The following is a 16765-nucleotide window of genomic DNA, read 5'->3' as shown; positions in this document are numbered from 1 at the left end:
ACGCTCATCCAATGAATGCAATATTTAGTGCAATCTCTATAGAACTCTCAATGCCTAGTCTCTAGGTCTTATCAATTTGAAATATTTCAAACCAACCGTCATTGCTACCATCCAATGCATAGCTCAGCTACATGGTTTATTCATTTGGTCAATGGACATTTGTTGATATGTTAAAACACCATTTAAACTTAAATAGTAAGCATAACAAACAATTGGCGTCACAGATGAATTCCTTTAAGTTTAACGGAGGAATCATATATTTATGCCATATTTTAATTTCAGCTTATAAGAAATTCCTTCAGGGGTAATTTCTTTGGACTTAACCCCACACATATATATGGCTCTATGATAATTCTCTAGGTTATAAATTCCACTTTTTTATGTTTTCTGCTTCTTTATTGCTAGTTTCATTAATAACACCCTTATGATAATTAATTATTATGTGAAATAATTAAGCTATGTTTAAGGTTGGAATCATATCCATTATGTTTGTATTAAAAGATTCATTTAAACATTTTATGTTGGAGCTTTCTTTTTTCTTTTTTTTTTTCTTTTTTCCGGGAGGAGGTAATGTCTAAAAAATGGGATGAAGCCCTGTCGGCAGCTAGAGCTTGACCAGGCTTGGTTTCGGCTCTATTCTTTACATATTTGTTTTTGTATGTCTAGAATTTCCTTCAAACATTTTTAATATCATTATTAAGTATATAAGAATGTAAGAAATATAACTATCCCATGTATTATCAAATCTATAATAAAGCTAACTGGAAGTAAAATGCATTAGTACCAATACATGCTTAATCCAAGCAACTATCTTATTTTGGCTTGCGAATTTGTCATAGAAAAATTGAATATTTAGATTGATGTCCTACTTGGTCAACTAATAGCCTTCACAAAACAATAGCAATAATCTTATTTAGAGGCTGATGCAAATTAAATAGCTGAGGGTATCACAACTAAAACGAAATGACTTTTGTTCCAAACTGAAATGACTTTCGCAACGTCTTTGAAAATGATTTGTCTCAATAACATCACCACGACATTCTCTAAAAGTTTAGAAGATTTATAACAAGAAAATGATACAAAACCTATTCCAATTTTTGTTTTTTTGGAAGCTGTAGTCCAGAACCCGTTTCAAAATTGTTAAATAATATGACCCAAATCCGAAGCCCACATACCAAGCCCAGTACCATTTGGAGGCCCCTACCCGGTACCCGACCCACCTCACTAACCCCGACCCAGTTGGACCATATATATATTTCCCTCTCTCTTAAACCCTAATCAGTTCTCTCTCTCTCCTCACTCGGTTTCCGCCGTTTCTCTCCTCTAACTTCCTACAACCGTCTATGGCAGTTTAGTCTCTCTCTCTCTTCCCCATCTCCGGCGGTTTTCTAAAGCCAATCTAATGGCTTTTAGGAAACCGCCTAACAGATTAGTTCTTCGGACGTTTTGATAAAACCTATATATGGGAGCCTCACCCTCCCTTACCGAAATGATACAGAAATCTGTTTTCTTCTTCCTTGTACCTCTGAAATATTTCTTTGTGATTTTACTGTGTGGTGGGTTGTGGTGATCGATCATCTGCTCTAGATCTGTGTGATCTATTTCTGTTGGGTACTGTGTGTGGAGGAGCAACTGTGGTTTTGTGGTGGGTGTTTGGGTACGGTATCTTGTGACCGTGTCCCTTCTATATTGGATTTGGCTCTTTCTCCTGAGTCATTTTCAAACAACAATTTATCTTCTTCATTTCTTGTTATTTTGTTGTTATTCATTTCTGTAATAATTTTTTTTTGTATATTCGGCCTGTAATATTGAGGAGTTTCGTACTCCATATCAGTGTAATAGTTGGGTAGGTTATTTTGATAAAGAAATACCACTGGAGGGTTATACCCTACAGTGGTATCAGAGACTGCATTCTGATCCGAGCTGATCCTTGGTGGCGGTAACTTCCGATAAACCCCTCCTCTGGTTTCTATTTCCTTTATTTTCCCGCTCATATTACTGTTATATTTTCATTATTTCCAATTATCTCTGTTTGCCATGGTAAAACCCCCTAATATCCCTCTTGGCCGGACCCTTGAGGTCGTCGGGTATCTAGACGGGACTTAGGCTGGTGAGCCTCGGTTCTGGTATATCTGTTATATTACCTGTTGATTCTTGTTATTGTCGTTATCATCGTTTATCCGTGTATTTTTTATCACTAGCTGCATTTTAACTTCTGTGAAAATCTCTCTATTTTTGCTCCTGTATACTTTTGCTCACTATCTGTGTGTTTTTCTTATACCTCTTTGAAATCTTGAACGTATTGCTTGTTATTTCCTGAAAGTACTCTGTTTCTGTAATTTCTGTTTTCTAGGTACTGTGTTTAAATCTGTCATTCTAAGACTTCCTGTTTTGCTTATAAAACCCAAACATTTTTTTTTAAAACCCTTTTCAAAATGGCTGGTTACAGCCTTCAACCTTTTGACGGAAAAACTGATTTTTTTATATGGCAACAAAAAATGAAAGGCATTCTTATTCAACAAAAGGTTTTCAAAGCCATTGATGGCAAGTATGTTGAAAATGTTTCTGAAGAAAAGAAACAAGAAAATGATGAATTTGCTTACTCCTCCATTATATTAAACCTGTCTGATTCTGTTTTGCAAAAAGTTGGTAAACTAGAGCTTCAAAAGCTTTATGGGATAAACTAGAGGAACTGTACACTGAAATCTCTCTACCAAATAAACTGTTTTTGTTTGAAAAATTCTTTAGATATAAACTTGATCTTTCTAAGAATATTGATGAGAATCTAGATGACTTCACTAAACTAATTCAAGATATTAAACTCACTGGTGATAAATATATTGATGAATACTCTCCTATTGTACTTTTGAATACCATACCTGAATCCTACTCTGATATAAAAGCTGCCATTAAATATGGAAGAGATAGTGTTAATTTAGAAACTGTGATTAATGGGTTAAAAAGTAAAGAATTAGACCTTAAGAGCAATAAGCCTAGTCAGAACCAACATGAGATCAATACTGTTAGGGGTAGGACCAAGTTTAGGAATTATAACTCTAGGTACAACAGCAGAAGTAGGAGTAGAAATAAAAACAGTAGGAGTAAGTCAAGAACAAGAGAAAACAATTTTAAGGATGACAAAATAAAAGATAGACGTTGCTATAACTGTAGAATAAAATGCCACTATATAAAAGACCGTAGAAAACCTAGACGTGAAAACAGAGGTAGAAACTATGATGATAAAGATAAAATCAATAATGTGTTCATTGAGTCAAACGGTGAAGTTTTTGTCGTATATGAAGTAAACTTCATGAATTCCTTTGACATGCATGAATGGTTGATAGATTCTGGTTGCACATTTCATATGAGTCCTTTCAAAGACATCTTTTCAAATTTGAGATATGAGCATATAGGTTATGTGTCCATGGCTAATGAGAAAAAGTGTGAAATAAAGGGTCTTGGTGACATCTCATTATGTTTTGAAGAAGGGTACAAAATAATTTTGAAAAATGTTAGATATGTTCCTGACTTAAGTCATAACCTTATATCATGTGCTGCATTAGAAGAAGTAGGGTTAGAAGGAAGGTGGGGTAAAGGTATTATGAAAATTATGAAAGGTTCCTTAATTGTTTTTAAAGCCGAACGAAAATGAAACCTTTACATCTGCACTGCTACATACGACAATATTGCTGCATCTGTTTTTGAAAACAATAAAACCACTCTTTGGCATAAAAGGCTTGGACACATTAGCATGAAAGGACTTGAATTCTTAAAGAAAGATGGAACCTGAATGATAAGATTGACAAATTGGATTTTTGTAATGAATGTGTCATGGGTAAGCATCATAGGGTTCATTTTTTTTTCCTACATCCCCTTCCCCAAATCCATCTATGTCCACATGCATTCTGGATTATGTTCATGCCGACGTTTGGGTCCATCTAATGTAGCCACTCATGGTGGTAATAGATATTTCTTGTTAATCATTGATAACTATTCTCGTAAAGTGTTTGTTTTCTTGATGAAGCATAAATCAGAAGTCTTTGATAAGTTTGAAAAATGGAAAATTCTCGTTGAAAACCAAACTAGTAAGAAACTGAAATCACTTAGAACTGATAATGGTTTAGAGTTCTGTAACCAACAGTTTTCTGAAATGTGTGATAAGTTTGGTATAAAAAGGCACAAGACTAATCCTTATACTCCTCAACAAAATGGAGTAGCTGAACGCATGAATCGTACTTTACCTGAAAAAGTAAGATGCCTATTGATTAGTTCTGGTTTGCCTAAATCGTTTTGGGGAGAAGCTATTTTAACTGTTGCGCATCTGATAAATATGTCTCATTCTGTGTCATTATCTGGTAAAACTCCTGAATTTATGTGGAATGAAAAATTGCCTGATTTATCTCGCTTACGTGTGTTTGGATGTTCTGCTTTTGCTCATCAAAATGTTGATAAACTTGAACCTAGATCCCTTAAATGCATTTTTATTGGTTATCCTGAATGGGTAAAAGAGTATAGATTGTGGGTTAGGAGTCAACCAGGTTTTAAAGTCCTAATTAGTAGAGACGTTACCTTTAACGAAAATGAGATGCCTTCTTAGGAAAGACTCAACCCATAGAACACGAAACCACATTTAACAAAGTAGATATAGAGGATAACCAAGAAGGGGAGGGATTAAAAAATAATCAAGAACAAAATGCAGAAAATCTCGAAAACACAGGAAATACAAACCCTTTAATCAACCCCTTAGATAACTACCAACTTGCTAGAGATAGGGATAGAAGACAAACTAGAATACCTTCAAAATTTAGGGATTTTCACACAAGTCTAAATACCGAACTAGGAGAACCATCTAGTGTTGAAGAGGCTTTAAAATTTGAAAAATGGCTTAGTGCTATGAAAGAAGAAATGAAATCACTAAAAGATAACAAAACGTGGATCCTAGTTCCTGAACCTGAAAATGCTTCCGTTGTCGATTGTAAATGGTTGTTCAAGATAAAACAGGAAAATCCCATAAAATATAAGGCAAGACTAGTTTCTAAGGGTTTCACACAAAAAGAAGGCATAGACTACAATGAAATTTTCTCACCAGTTGTGAAATACACTACAGTTCGTATTATACTTGCTCTCACTGCATACTATGACTGGAATTAAAACAAACGGACGTTAAAACTGCCTTTTTACATGGTGACTTGGATGAAAACATTTACATGAATCAACCCTTTAGTTTTTCTGATATGTCTAAACCTGATTATGTGTGTTTGTTGAAAAAATCTCTATATGGTCTGAAACAATCCCCCCGTCAGTGGAATAAAAAATTTGATGTATTCATGTTGTCCTTAAATTTCTCTAGGAGTAACTATGATCATTGCCTTTATTTCAAGTATATAGATAATACTCCTATTTTTTTGGTACTATATGTTGATGACATGTTGATTGCTAGTCCTAATTTACAGCTTATTCATTTTCTTCTAAAAGATCTATGCAAAAGCCTTTGAAATGAAAGACCTTGATAATGCAAAACAAATTCTTGGTATGAGTATTATTAGGGATAGAAATACATCCTCTATTCTCTTAAATCAGAAAACATATTTTTTAACTGTTCTAAAAAGATTTTCAATGGAAAATGCAAAACCCACTACTGTTCCTCTGGCTGCCCATTTTCAGCTTTGTAAACACCAATGCCCTCAAACTGAAAATGAAATTCAAAAGATGAATAAGATCCCCTACTCTAATGTGGTTGGTTCTGTTATGTTCCTAATGGTGTGCACTAGACCTGATGTTGCTTATGCTATTAGCTGCTTGAGTAGATACATGTCAAACCCAGGTCCCCCTCATTGGGAAGCCTTGAAATGGTTACTTAGATATTTGCGTGGGTCTGAAAACATTGGCATTAAATTTTCTAAATATTCTGCACATGCACACCTTGTTGGATATGTAGATTCAAATTATGCAAATGATAGAGATAGTCGTAAATCCACCACCTCTTACATGTTTACATTCTGCGGGTCATGCATTAGTTGGAAATCCCAACTTCAACATATTGTTGCCTTATCTACTACTGAAACTGAATATATTGCTACTACTGAAGCTTTTAAAGAAGCATTATGGCTTAGTGGGCTTTTAAATGAAATTGGTTTCTTAAAGGAAAAACCTGTGATTCTATCTGATAGTCAATCTTCTATCCAATTATGTAAAAACCCCATTTTTTATGATAGAAAAAATATATAGATGTTAGGTATCACTTTATTCGTGATATTGTGGGAAAGAATGAGATAAAATTAGAAAAAATCAGCTCAGATTAAAATCCTGCAGACATGGGCACAAAGTGTTTGCCCATAGAAAAATTCAGTAAGTGTTTAAAAATACTCTTGTTAAATCCTGACTAATATTTTCTTGTCTTTAGTGTTTTAGCTGCAGGTACATCCATGGAGTATTTCATGACAATGATGAGAAAACCAGATCCATAAACCCCTGACCTACCTTATTGGATATTTGGTCCAAGGTGGGGTATGTTAAATAATATGACCCAAATCCAAAGCCCACATACCAAGCCCAGTACCACTTGGAGGCCCCTACCCGGTACCCGACCCACCTCACTAACCCCGACCCGGTTGGACCATATATATATTTCCCTCTCTCTTAAGCCCTAATCAGTCTCTCTCTCTCCTCACTCGGTTTCCGCCGTTTCTCTCCTCTATCTTTCTACAACCGTCTATGGCAGTTTCGTCTCTCTCTCTTCCCCATCTCCGGCGGTTTCCTAAAGCCAATCTAATGGCTTTTAGGAAACCGCCTACCAGATTAGTTCTTCGGACGTTTTGATAAAACCTATATATGGGAGCCTCACCCTCCCTTATCGAAATGATACAGAAATCTGTTTTCTTCTTCCTTGCACCTCTGAAATATTTCTTTGTGATTTTATTGTGTGGTGGGTTGTGGTGATCGATCATCTGCTCTAGATCTGTGGGATCTATTTCTGTTGGGTACTGTGTGTGGAGGAGCAACCGTGGTTTTGTGGTGGGTGTTTGGGTACGGTATTTTGTGACCGTGTCCCTTCTATATTGAATCTGGCTCTATCTCCTGAGCCATTTTCAAACAGCAGTTTATCTTCTTCATTTTTTGTTATTTTGTTGTTATTCATTTTTGTAATAATTTTTTTTGTATATTCGGTCTGTAATATTGAGGAGTTTCGTACTCCATATCAGTGTAATAGTTGGGTAGGTTATTTTGATAAAGAAATACCACTGGTGGGTTATACCCTACAAAAATATTACTCGTGTTAATTTAGGAACATTTTTTGGACCTATCATATTAAGATTGTGATGAAAACTGAAAAATTAAAGTTGGCCGTTTGAAAGTTGTTACAAGAGCGCTTACAAATTTATATCGGTATAATTTTTCCTTCTAAATTTTTGTATCTGTTATAAAATTTGCGATTATCTGGAACAACTTTATTTGCATTCAAATTTTATTCCAAACTCTAATGGCTGTGTTCTCTTTTATTTCCATTCCAAATGGTCCTCTAAACTATAATTGCTATATTGTATCGTCTATTTACCATCTCAAAAACCCGTGTCGAAGTCCGTCCCAAATAAATTTATGTCTTTGTTTGTGTCCGTGTGTGTTTGTTGTTTTTGATTTCATTTCTTCTCGCCCTCTTAATTGTCAAACCACACATACTCTTAATCTCTCCCAGGCTTTTGAGCAAATTTTTTAGCGTTATTTTTTCGTGTACCGTTGATCTTTTGAGTTGGTTGAAGAGATAACAATTTAAAAATTAGTTTAACTACAGTTTATTTTTATTTTTATAGTTTGATGTTAAGTATTAATAGTTGCAAGTAATAATTAATTTATAGTTCAAAATTTAATTAATATATATTTTTACATATGCGTATATATATATGTACTGATTATCATATTAAGACAATTGAGAAGAAGGTTGTATGAGATAAACCTGCAGATGAAGTGGGTATTAGTCAGCAGTTTGAGGATGGCGTTGAGGATTTGACAAAATAGGTCAAGTGTCAGCATAGATATATGGACGACAATTAGATTAGGTGTTCATTTTGAAAGTACAAAAACAAAAGGTTCAAAACACTAGAAGACGAGGTTAATTTTGACTTATGTATAAAAGGATCTATATCGGAATATCATAACTGGACACTCCGAACTGTGCATTGGAAGGCCATAATGTTAGGAGGGCTCTATATCCTGATATTTATATTATTCATTATTACTGCTAAAAAAAAAAAAGCACAATTTCAGTAAGGGAGTCATCTAATTCTAATTTATTCTTTCAATTTGAATATTTTAGTATACAATATTATTTAGTTATGCATAGTTGTTACCAATTTGAATGAAAGCAACTTGTATATAGTTTTTTGGAAAACAGTAAAGGGACGGATTTTGCAATGACAGGCATCGGAAAATTGATAAACTTTTAGATGACATTTATGTCTGCAGTTGTGATGGAAAATATTATCCGAATTTTTTCTGATGGTGTTTTAGCGGTAGGAACTAGAATGAATAGTGCAGTAGCAATAAATGCAAGAATATCGACTTCCATAAACTTATCGGTTTTTTACTTCAGAATAATTAGGGATTTAATCCCCTAGAGATGATAAATCTTTCGTCTGTAAATTCAATGAATGAATTACCTCTCGATGATCTTTAATCGGATCAATATCATGAATAATAATATCTGATCTATCAAATCAATTCGTCGTCGAGACTTGAATAGTATAACATAGGAAGTTCTTTTATCCATACCGAATCAAAATGGACTCCTGACCCAATCAATCCAAAATTCCTTTATTTATCATCCGTTTCCTTGTTTTTTTCTATAACTTACCTTGCGTCTTCGTTGGACAATCATCTGATGTTCCCTCCGTTTTGTCCATATTAAGATTAATACCGTCGAAAAATCCATCGACAAGGTCATCATCTGACACCAATATCCTGTCTCAAAATTTGTCAGGAATTCTATCATAAATTTATACTTTTATTCTTCGTCTCTCAATTTATTTTTTGATGCTTTGTTGGAAAGAAATTGGTATAGCTCGGGAACGCGGCGGAAGCGTGGCATAAAAAAAAAACTTATAACGGTTCAAATGGGTGTTCCCTTTGAAATATCCGAGCATTTGGTATTTGTCAAAAGCATAATAACAAATATATAAGCTTGCTAGATATGTGGCTAAAGGGTGAAACAAAAACATAGAAATACAACATGAAAGTTTACCTTTTGTTTCTATAGATGAGCAACAATATGCGTTGTTTCCCTTTTCGTTACTCTTTTATTCACTTTAGGATCCAAATCAGAACCCCTCTAATTTATCCACACCACACTATGAAATAGATATAGTTCTTTTTCTACTGCTAGATAGAACAAAGAACAAGAAGGAAAAACAATTGCAAACAAATACTATTATTTAGTACTTTTGGATTATTTTATGTTCTAACTTGAATCAAATTCAGTACAGAACAAAAAGAGAATATTTTGAGAGAGAAAATTAGAGCACAATTTCGTGGCTAGTGAGTTAGGTTTTATAGGATGTGTGTGTAGTTTTGTATATAACATACAATTGAATTCAAAATTTAATAACTACCAAGTTTGTCTTCAAGGCGACCTATACACAAACATGCATATAGTCTTCAACCATGATGAAATAAAAACTCCATTATGTTTATCATGGTGAGGAGTTTCAACTCCTTCTCAACTTGCTCCGACCTTCCTCAAATGGGCTCGGACTTCAAGTATATATCGGGTTTGATTTAATCAAATTAAATCAAGCCCAACTAAAGTTCACTGGACATTAATTAATTAAATTAATTTTAATTCAATTGAATTCAAAGATTCATTTATTCCAATTAACTAAGTCTAAGCGCAAATATTAATTAATTGATCTAACCAAGTAATTAAGCCAAACTTAATAAATTAATCCAATTAATATAAAGGTGTTAAGTCCAAATATTAATTAATTAATTAATTAATTCTTGAGTTCGCCCTTTAAATGGATTATTAAATAAATGATCCAATCATTTATATATTCTCCTTGAATTACTATAATCCAATTAAATTAATTTATTTTTTATCGAATTAATTTCAAATTATTCTACTAATTCCATAGTGATTTGTGTGTGACTCTTTGGGTTCACCCTCAGCTAGACTTGGGCATTGTGTGCAATAAAAATAATTAATTAAATTTAATTCAATTAACTATTAATCGGAAATGCCTGTCACCATGGGTGGTCGTCTAGCAACAGTCCTTGGTACTAGAGATTATATGAATGTTGGTGTGAACATTTAGGCTTCCAATTCAATGCAAGTATGGTCCTTTCATCGACCATCTCCCGGTCATAGTCTAGAGCATTAAATTGGGCATCGATTCCCATCCTAGACCAGACAACTTTGCTGAATACTTGAGATGCATTTACTCTATTGATCAACAAAGGAAACCATTTTCTATTTGACCAAGCACTATGTTTGTCGCCGATAAAATACAACACTCAATAAAACCGTGTAAAACAAAAACAATGAACTCTAAAAATTCTCTCTCTTCTCTTACACACACTAGTACACCACAAAACACACACACACACATGCCCTAGCCACTTCACCCACGGCCGGCGTTGAGGAAGGGGCTCCGACTAACAATGAGGAGGTCGAAGGAGCTGTTGACCGGCGAGAGGAGGTCTGTCGTAGTCAGTTTTCCGATGAACAACACACTATTCACGGGGAATTCGAAAAGTCGCCGGGTGAAGACAAAACGCCACCAGTGAAATCTGCTGTTACGGCACTTGGAGACAATGACCCAAGGGTTCTAGAGGCTGGGAAAGGTCTGTCGACGGGAAAAGATGCAAACATGGATGTCAACGAGGAGGCTTTGGTGCCCGGCCTAAACTAGGGTTTGGCGGCACCTTCAAGATTCAATAATGGCAGCCAAGTGTTGGGGGAGGGTGTCTCGTTCAAGATGGCTGAATTCATATGCCTAGCCAACACTGTTATTGACGCTCATTACCAAGATGCGAAGGACGCGCTGGACGAGTTGAAGAAAAAATGGGTGACGCGTTTTGGTAAAGACGCAATGGCGTACTATTTTCCAGTGACAAAGAAGCCTGTTGATATTCCGGTGGCTAGGGGTCTTTGCCAGGCCTGGAGATTCCTTTTACCATCGGCATCCATGGAAAACGCAAAGGAAAACAATGGATTGACGACGCTAGTTCTTCCGCTGCTGTAGTCTTATTTTTTCGGCAGCAATGGCGGTAGGACTGCAGCACAAATGTTGGACAGTGGGTTGAGGGTTGAATTGCGTCGTTCTGGTGAGTTCCTGACTGGTTTTCCTTCAAAGCAACCGGCGCGTCAAACTAACGAGCAACACGATGAGGGGACGGGTTTGGATGATGTGGACTGTGATGTGGCTGGTTCCATGGCAGCTGACGTCAGCGTGAGGTCAGATGATGATGTCGACAGTGATGTCATTCATGATGGGACTAAAAAACCAATCCTAGTGCTCCCATTCCTACGGGATTATTCGTCGGCAAAATCCCGTTGCATGCGTGTTCGAATCCGATAGTTGATGACAAAATCGCCTATGCATTCAACAATTCGACTCATAAGACCCTTTCGTATATTGCTCCTACTCTGCAAAAAGGGGAGGTGATAGTTCGCCCATCGTAGGATATTGTTGGCAAAAGTTCTCAACGGTGGAAGGCCACTACGGTTGGATACTTCCTAGGCAAATGGTTGTACTTCCACCACTTGAAGGAGTTTGTACTTTCAATTTGGCCGGACCTTAGGGAGGTCACTGCAACATCTAATGGCTTCTTTTTCTTCCAATTTAAGTCCGTTGTTTCTATGGAAGACGTTATTGAGGGAGGATCGTGGTTGTTCCAGGGGTAGCCCATTGTTTTTCAGAAATGGGAACTGGGAATGGTAATGAGGAAGTTTAAACATACGCAGGTTCCCGTTTGGATCAAATTGCAACACCTCTCAATTGAATTATGGACAGAGGAGGGACCTAGCACGGTTGCTAGTGGAGTAGGTAAGCCCCTTTACCCGAATGGCAGTGTGCAAGCATGCACGACATTAGATTTCACTCGTGTATGCGTTATGGTTGACATTTCCTCAAAATTACCGAAGCATATCATTATTATGACGTCAGATGAGGATGGGGTCAATCGCCATATAAAGTTGATGTTGAGGATGAATGGTTTTCTCGAAAATGTACTAGTTGTATGACGTTGGGGGTACTCAGCCAAGGATTGTGCTTTGAACAGAAAAAAAAAACACCAAACCGAGCAAGGCACCAGTCACTGAATACGTACCAAAAGTGGGGGCACCGCGTGCACCTTCAATGCCTGAACGAGGGGGCGACGATCCAGTAGATCGTAGGGAGCAGGAGCGGATAGAGGTTCGAGAAGCCTCTGTTAGTACTGTAGGTCCGAGTCATGATGAAAGGGGTAAAGCTCTGATCATTTATAATTCAGTTGATGCTTTATAGTTGCTTGATGGTACAAATGATACTGCACGGGGTCCTAAGTCATACAGCCTCATGGTCGAAGATCCATGTTGAACTTAGCAGTATGGAACATGCGTGGACTGAACAAATGGGACCATCAATTGGGGGTAAAAGATATTGTTGCTGAGTTCAGGTTACATTTTCTGGGTCTCCTCGGAACACGTGTTCTCTTAATAACTCTGTTGGTATTCAGTTCTTTTTTATGCCTCATTGGAAATGGTATATTGATTATGTCTTTGTTGGTAACCGTATATGGACTGCTTCGGACGATCATTTTATTGATGTGGATGTTATTAAGTTGTTACATTGTCATGTCATTATTAGAGCACTACATGAATATGTTGCTATTACTGTTGTGTATGGTGGTACTGAGGTCTCAGGTAAACAGGAATTATGGCGAACTCTGGAATTTTTGGCTTTACAGTGTGTGGATATCCCCTGGCTGATAGGGGGAGACTTCAATGCAGTCAGGGATATCAGTGAGGTGTGTGGGACATCAGGAGATATACGGCTGGCGATGGAGGAATTTAATAACTGTATCCAGAATGCTGCACTTTTGTCATTACCCATGCAGGGTGAATGGTACACTTGGCATAACAGGAGAGTCGGGCCACGTGACCTTTGGAAACGGTTGGATCAGATGCTGACTAATGATACCTGGACTGTGGGGTTCTCGTCAGTGTTCTACAGTAGCCTTACTCGACGCACATCTGATCATTCGTAGATGGTTATTCACAGGGACAGTCAACAATAGTTCAGAGGTATGTCTCGCTTTAACAATTACCTTACTCTCTCACCGGACTTTATCCCCACTGTGTAGAATATTTGGCAGCATGAGATTGTAGGAGTACCTATATTTGCAGTCACTCAAAAGTTCAAGGTACTTAAGCCTATATTTCGAGAGCAGAGATGGAAAAAAGGGGACCTGTCACACAAAGTTGAGCTGGCAAGGGGGTTTCTGGACATAGTCCAAACTTTGGTTAGTGAGAACAAACAGGATGAACTTTTCCTTGCCTTAGAGCATTGTTGTTGCCTTGTGTATGCCAAGGCGGCCAAGTTAGAGCAGATTATGTTACAACAACGGGCAAAGATGGCATGGATGAAGGGTGGTGACCAGTATTCTAGAGTATTCTTTTGAAAATTTGCCTAGCAACGAACAACACAATGGGTCCTACAAATCAATGACGCCCAAGGAACGATGCTTACGGGGCCAGATGCAGTTACTCATGAATTTGTCTCCTTCTACCAATCCTTGTTAGGAGGAGATAGGCATCGGCATGTGATGGATGTTCGATGTCTTAGACCTTCGGCACAACATGTTTTGACAAATAAGGAGGTTGTCCACCTTATTGAACCGTTCACTGTAGAGGATGTTAAAAATGCGATTTTCGATATTGTTGAGAATAAAGCACCAAGACCCGATGGATTCTCATCGGGCTTCTATAAAGTTGCTTGGCCGGTGGTGGGACGGGAAGTGACGAAAGCACTTATGGATTTCTTTACTTTGGGGAAGCTTCTTAAGTAAATCAACAGTACTCTTTTGGCGCTTATCCCCAAGGTACACTCTTCTATGTCAGTTTCTGATTTTCGGCCAATTTTCTATAGCAATGTACTTTACAAAATTATTGCTAAACTCATTTTTCAACGGTTGAGTGGAACATTGGACAAGATTATCAGTCCCTACCAAGCTGCATTACTACGTTATGTTAGCACAAGAACTCTTCACTGGTTATAATCAGGTCCAACTGCCACCGAGATGTGCATTGAAAGTTGATATAAGGAAGGCATATGACACTGTGGAGTGGGACTTTCTATGATTGGTACTTCAGGTTTTTGGTTTCCCCTAGACATTCAGTAGATAGATCGAGGAATATGTCACCTCACCCTCGTTTTTGGTGAGTATGAATGGGAAACTGCATGGATTCTTCACTGGTGCTAGAGGACTCAGACAGGGCGACCCCTTATCGCCATACCTCTTCGTACTTGTGATGGAGATCATGCATAAGGGAATATAGTAGTTGATTGAGCAGGATATGAGCTTCACATTCTACCGAGCCAACATCGACTCTATTCGAGTATTAAAACGTAGGTTGGATTGATTTACAGATTGGTCGGGACTTTGACTCAACGTGGAGAAGAGTGTAGAACCCCCTTCGCTACAAGGGTTATATCTTCCCTAAACGTCATACTTAAAGTAATCCCTGTGTTTATATATATATATACATATAAATACGCATAATCATCTAATCAATATGCATACGTCATCAACATCATAATAGGCATAATCAACCCACAACATCATATATCCATATCAAACATCATAAGTAATCCCCACGCTTACGTCCTCTCTATACAAACAAAATATGATTTGTACTTTGACTGACAAAGAGGAGAAAACTGCATACTGGCTCGACCTGCCTGAGTATAACGCGTAGACCTAGTCTTCAACAGTCAGAGGCCTCAAAGTCTACTATTGAAAGAAAATGTCAGCAGGGGAGTGAGTCTGCCACTCAGTAAGCAAATAACCAGCCCAATCTATATATGTATACCACATATAACCTCAAACAAGATAAATAGGCAAGATGCATAGAATATATAGTCAATTTGCTTCCACATAATCATCTTTATTACACCACATAGTTATCTCGCAATAAGATAATCAAATTAAACTTCATTTTTCTTAGTTTGCTTACCAGAAGGTGATATTGTATTTTTCTCGTCCATTCAATCTCATCGTTAAATAAATTTAAGTGAATCCCCTTGACAGCCGGCTCATCAATCTCATTTCGCATCATAGCTCTTTCAATTCGCATCATAGCTCTTTTATTTCACATCATAGCTCTTTCAATTCGCATCATAGCTCTTTTATATCGCAGCATCGCTCTTTTCATATCGCATCAAAGCTCTTTTCATTTTATTTCGCCTTATAGGCTTTTCAACACATCAAGGGGTATTTACAACACAATTATATTCAATTTCCACCACTCCCTCATTTCCACATATCACCATTCTTGTAAGCAACTAGTAACGTGAAATCATATATCAATACATTCTCATTTTCAGATACTCCCAGCACATCGTACAAATAACATAGTATTTCAACGTATTTTCTCATTTCACGTACAAAATATCGTCAATCAAATCAAATCAACCATTACTCATATACTTTTAGATAAATCAATGTCAGCATAAAACACAAATTCATATAACAGTAAAACCACAAATAAAGGGGACATATATAGATAATACTAATTATTTACTTATCTCGACCTTACAACGCTTTTATCTATCCAATAGGTAGTGGTTCGGTCTTTTCACTTTACCCCCGTATCCTATAATGAGTTATACCACACACAATTAATATATCGAAAATATCGTAATTTCTTTCAAATATAATATTGAATATCATTTGTACAATTTCTAATAATTCTTTAATATTTCATTTCTATCGAAATACAAATATTCATTTTTCCTATTTATTAACATACCATTTATTAAATATAATTTTTGGAATATTTCTATGAATTTTCTATCAATTTCTCGCTATTATACACTTAAATTGAACAATAATACATAGGATTGCGTATTTGGTTAATAATTCCGATGGATTGTATAAATTAGCTATAGTAATATTCAAATCTAATAAATTTAATAATCTAATTGACTAACGATAATATTTTTATATCCAATTCTGTATTTAATTCGATACTATTTAAATAGCCAAACTCGTAAAATGTAATAATAACTACAAGTTAGTGTAAAAGGGAACAAACTTGTTTTAATAAAATCGTGCAAAACAGCTAAATTTTGAGCATTCATTGAATTCGACGAAATTTGATCCAAACGTAGGTCTAGACCCAAGAATTGTGTGTTAAATTTCCTAAAATAACAACAAGTTAATATAAAAGGGAAACAAACTTGTTTTAATAAAACCGTGTAAAACAGCTAACTTATGAACGTTCTCAGAATTCGACGAAACTTGACCCAATCGCAGGTCTAGAACCAAGCCTTTGTGTTGTAAATTTACTAATCGTAATAATAACTACAAGTTAGTATAAAAGGAAAACAAACTTGTTTTAATAAAACCATGCAAAACAACTAACTTTTGAACGTTCTTAGAATTCGACGAAACTTGACCCAATCGCAGGTCTAGACCCAAGCATTTGTGTTGTAAATTTGCTAAGCGTAATAATAACTACAAGTTAGTATAAAAGGAAAACAAACTTGTGTTAATAAACCCGTGCAAACCA

This window comes from Sesamum indicum, linkage group LG8 (genome assembly GCF_000512975.1).
Source record: "Sesamum indicum cultivar Zhongzhi No. 13 linkage group LG8, S_indicum_v1.0, whole genome shotgun sequence".
Lineage (NCBI taxonomy): Eukaryota > Viridiplantae > Streptophyta > Magnoliopsida > Lamiales > Pedaliaceae > Sesamum > Sesamum indicum.
This window is presented reverse-complemented; position numbering follows the sequence as displayed.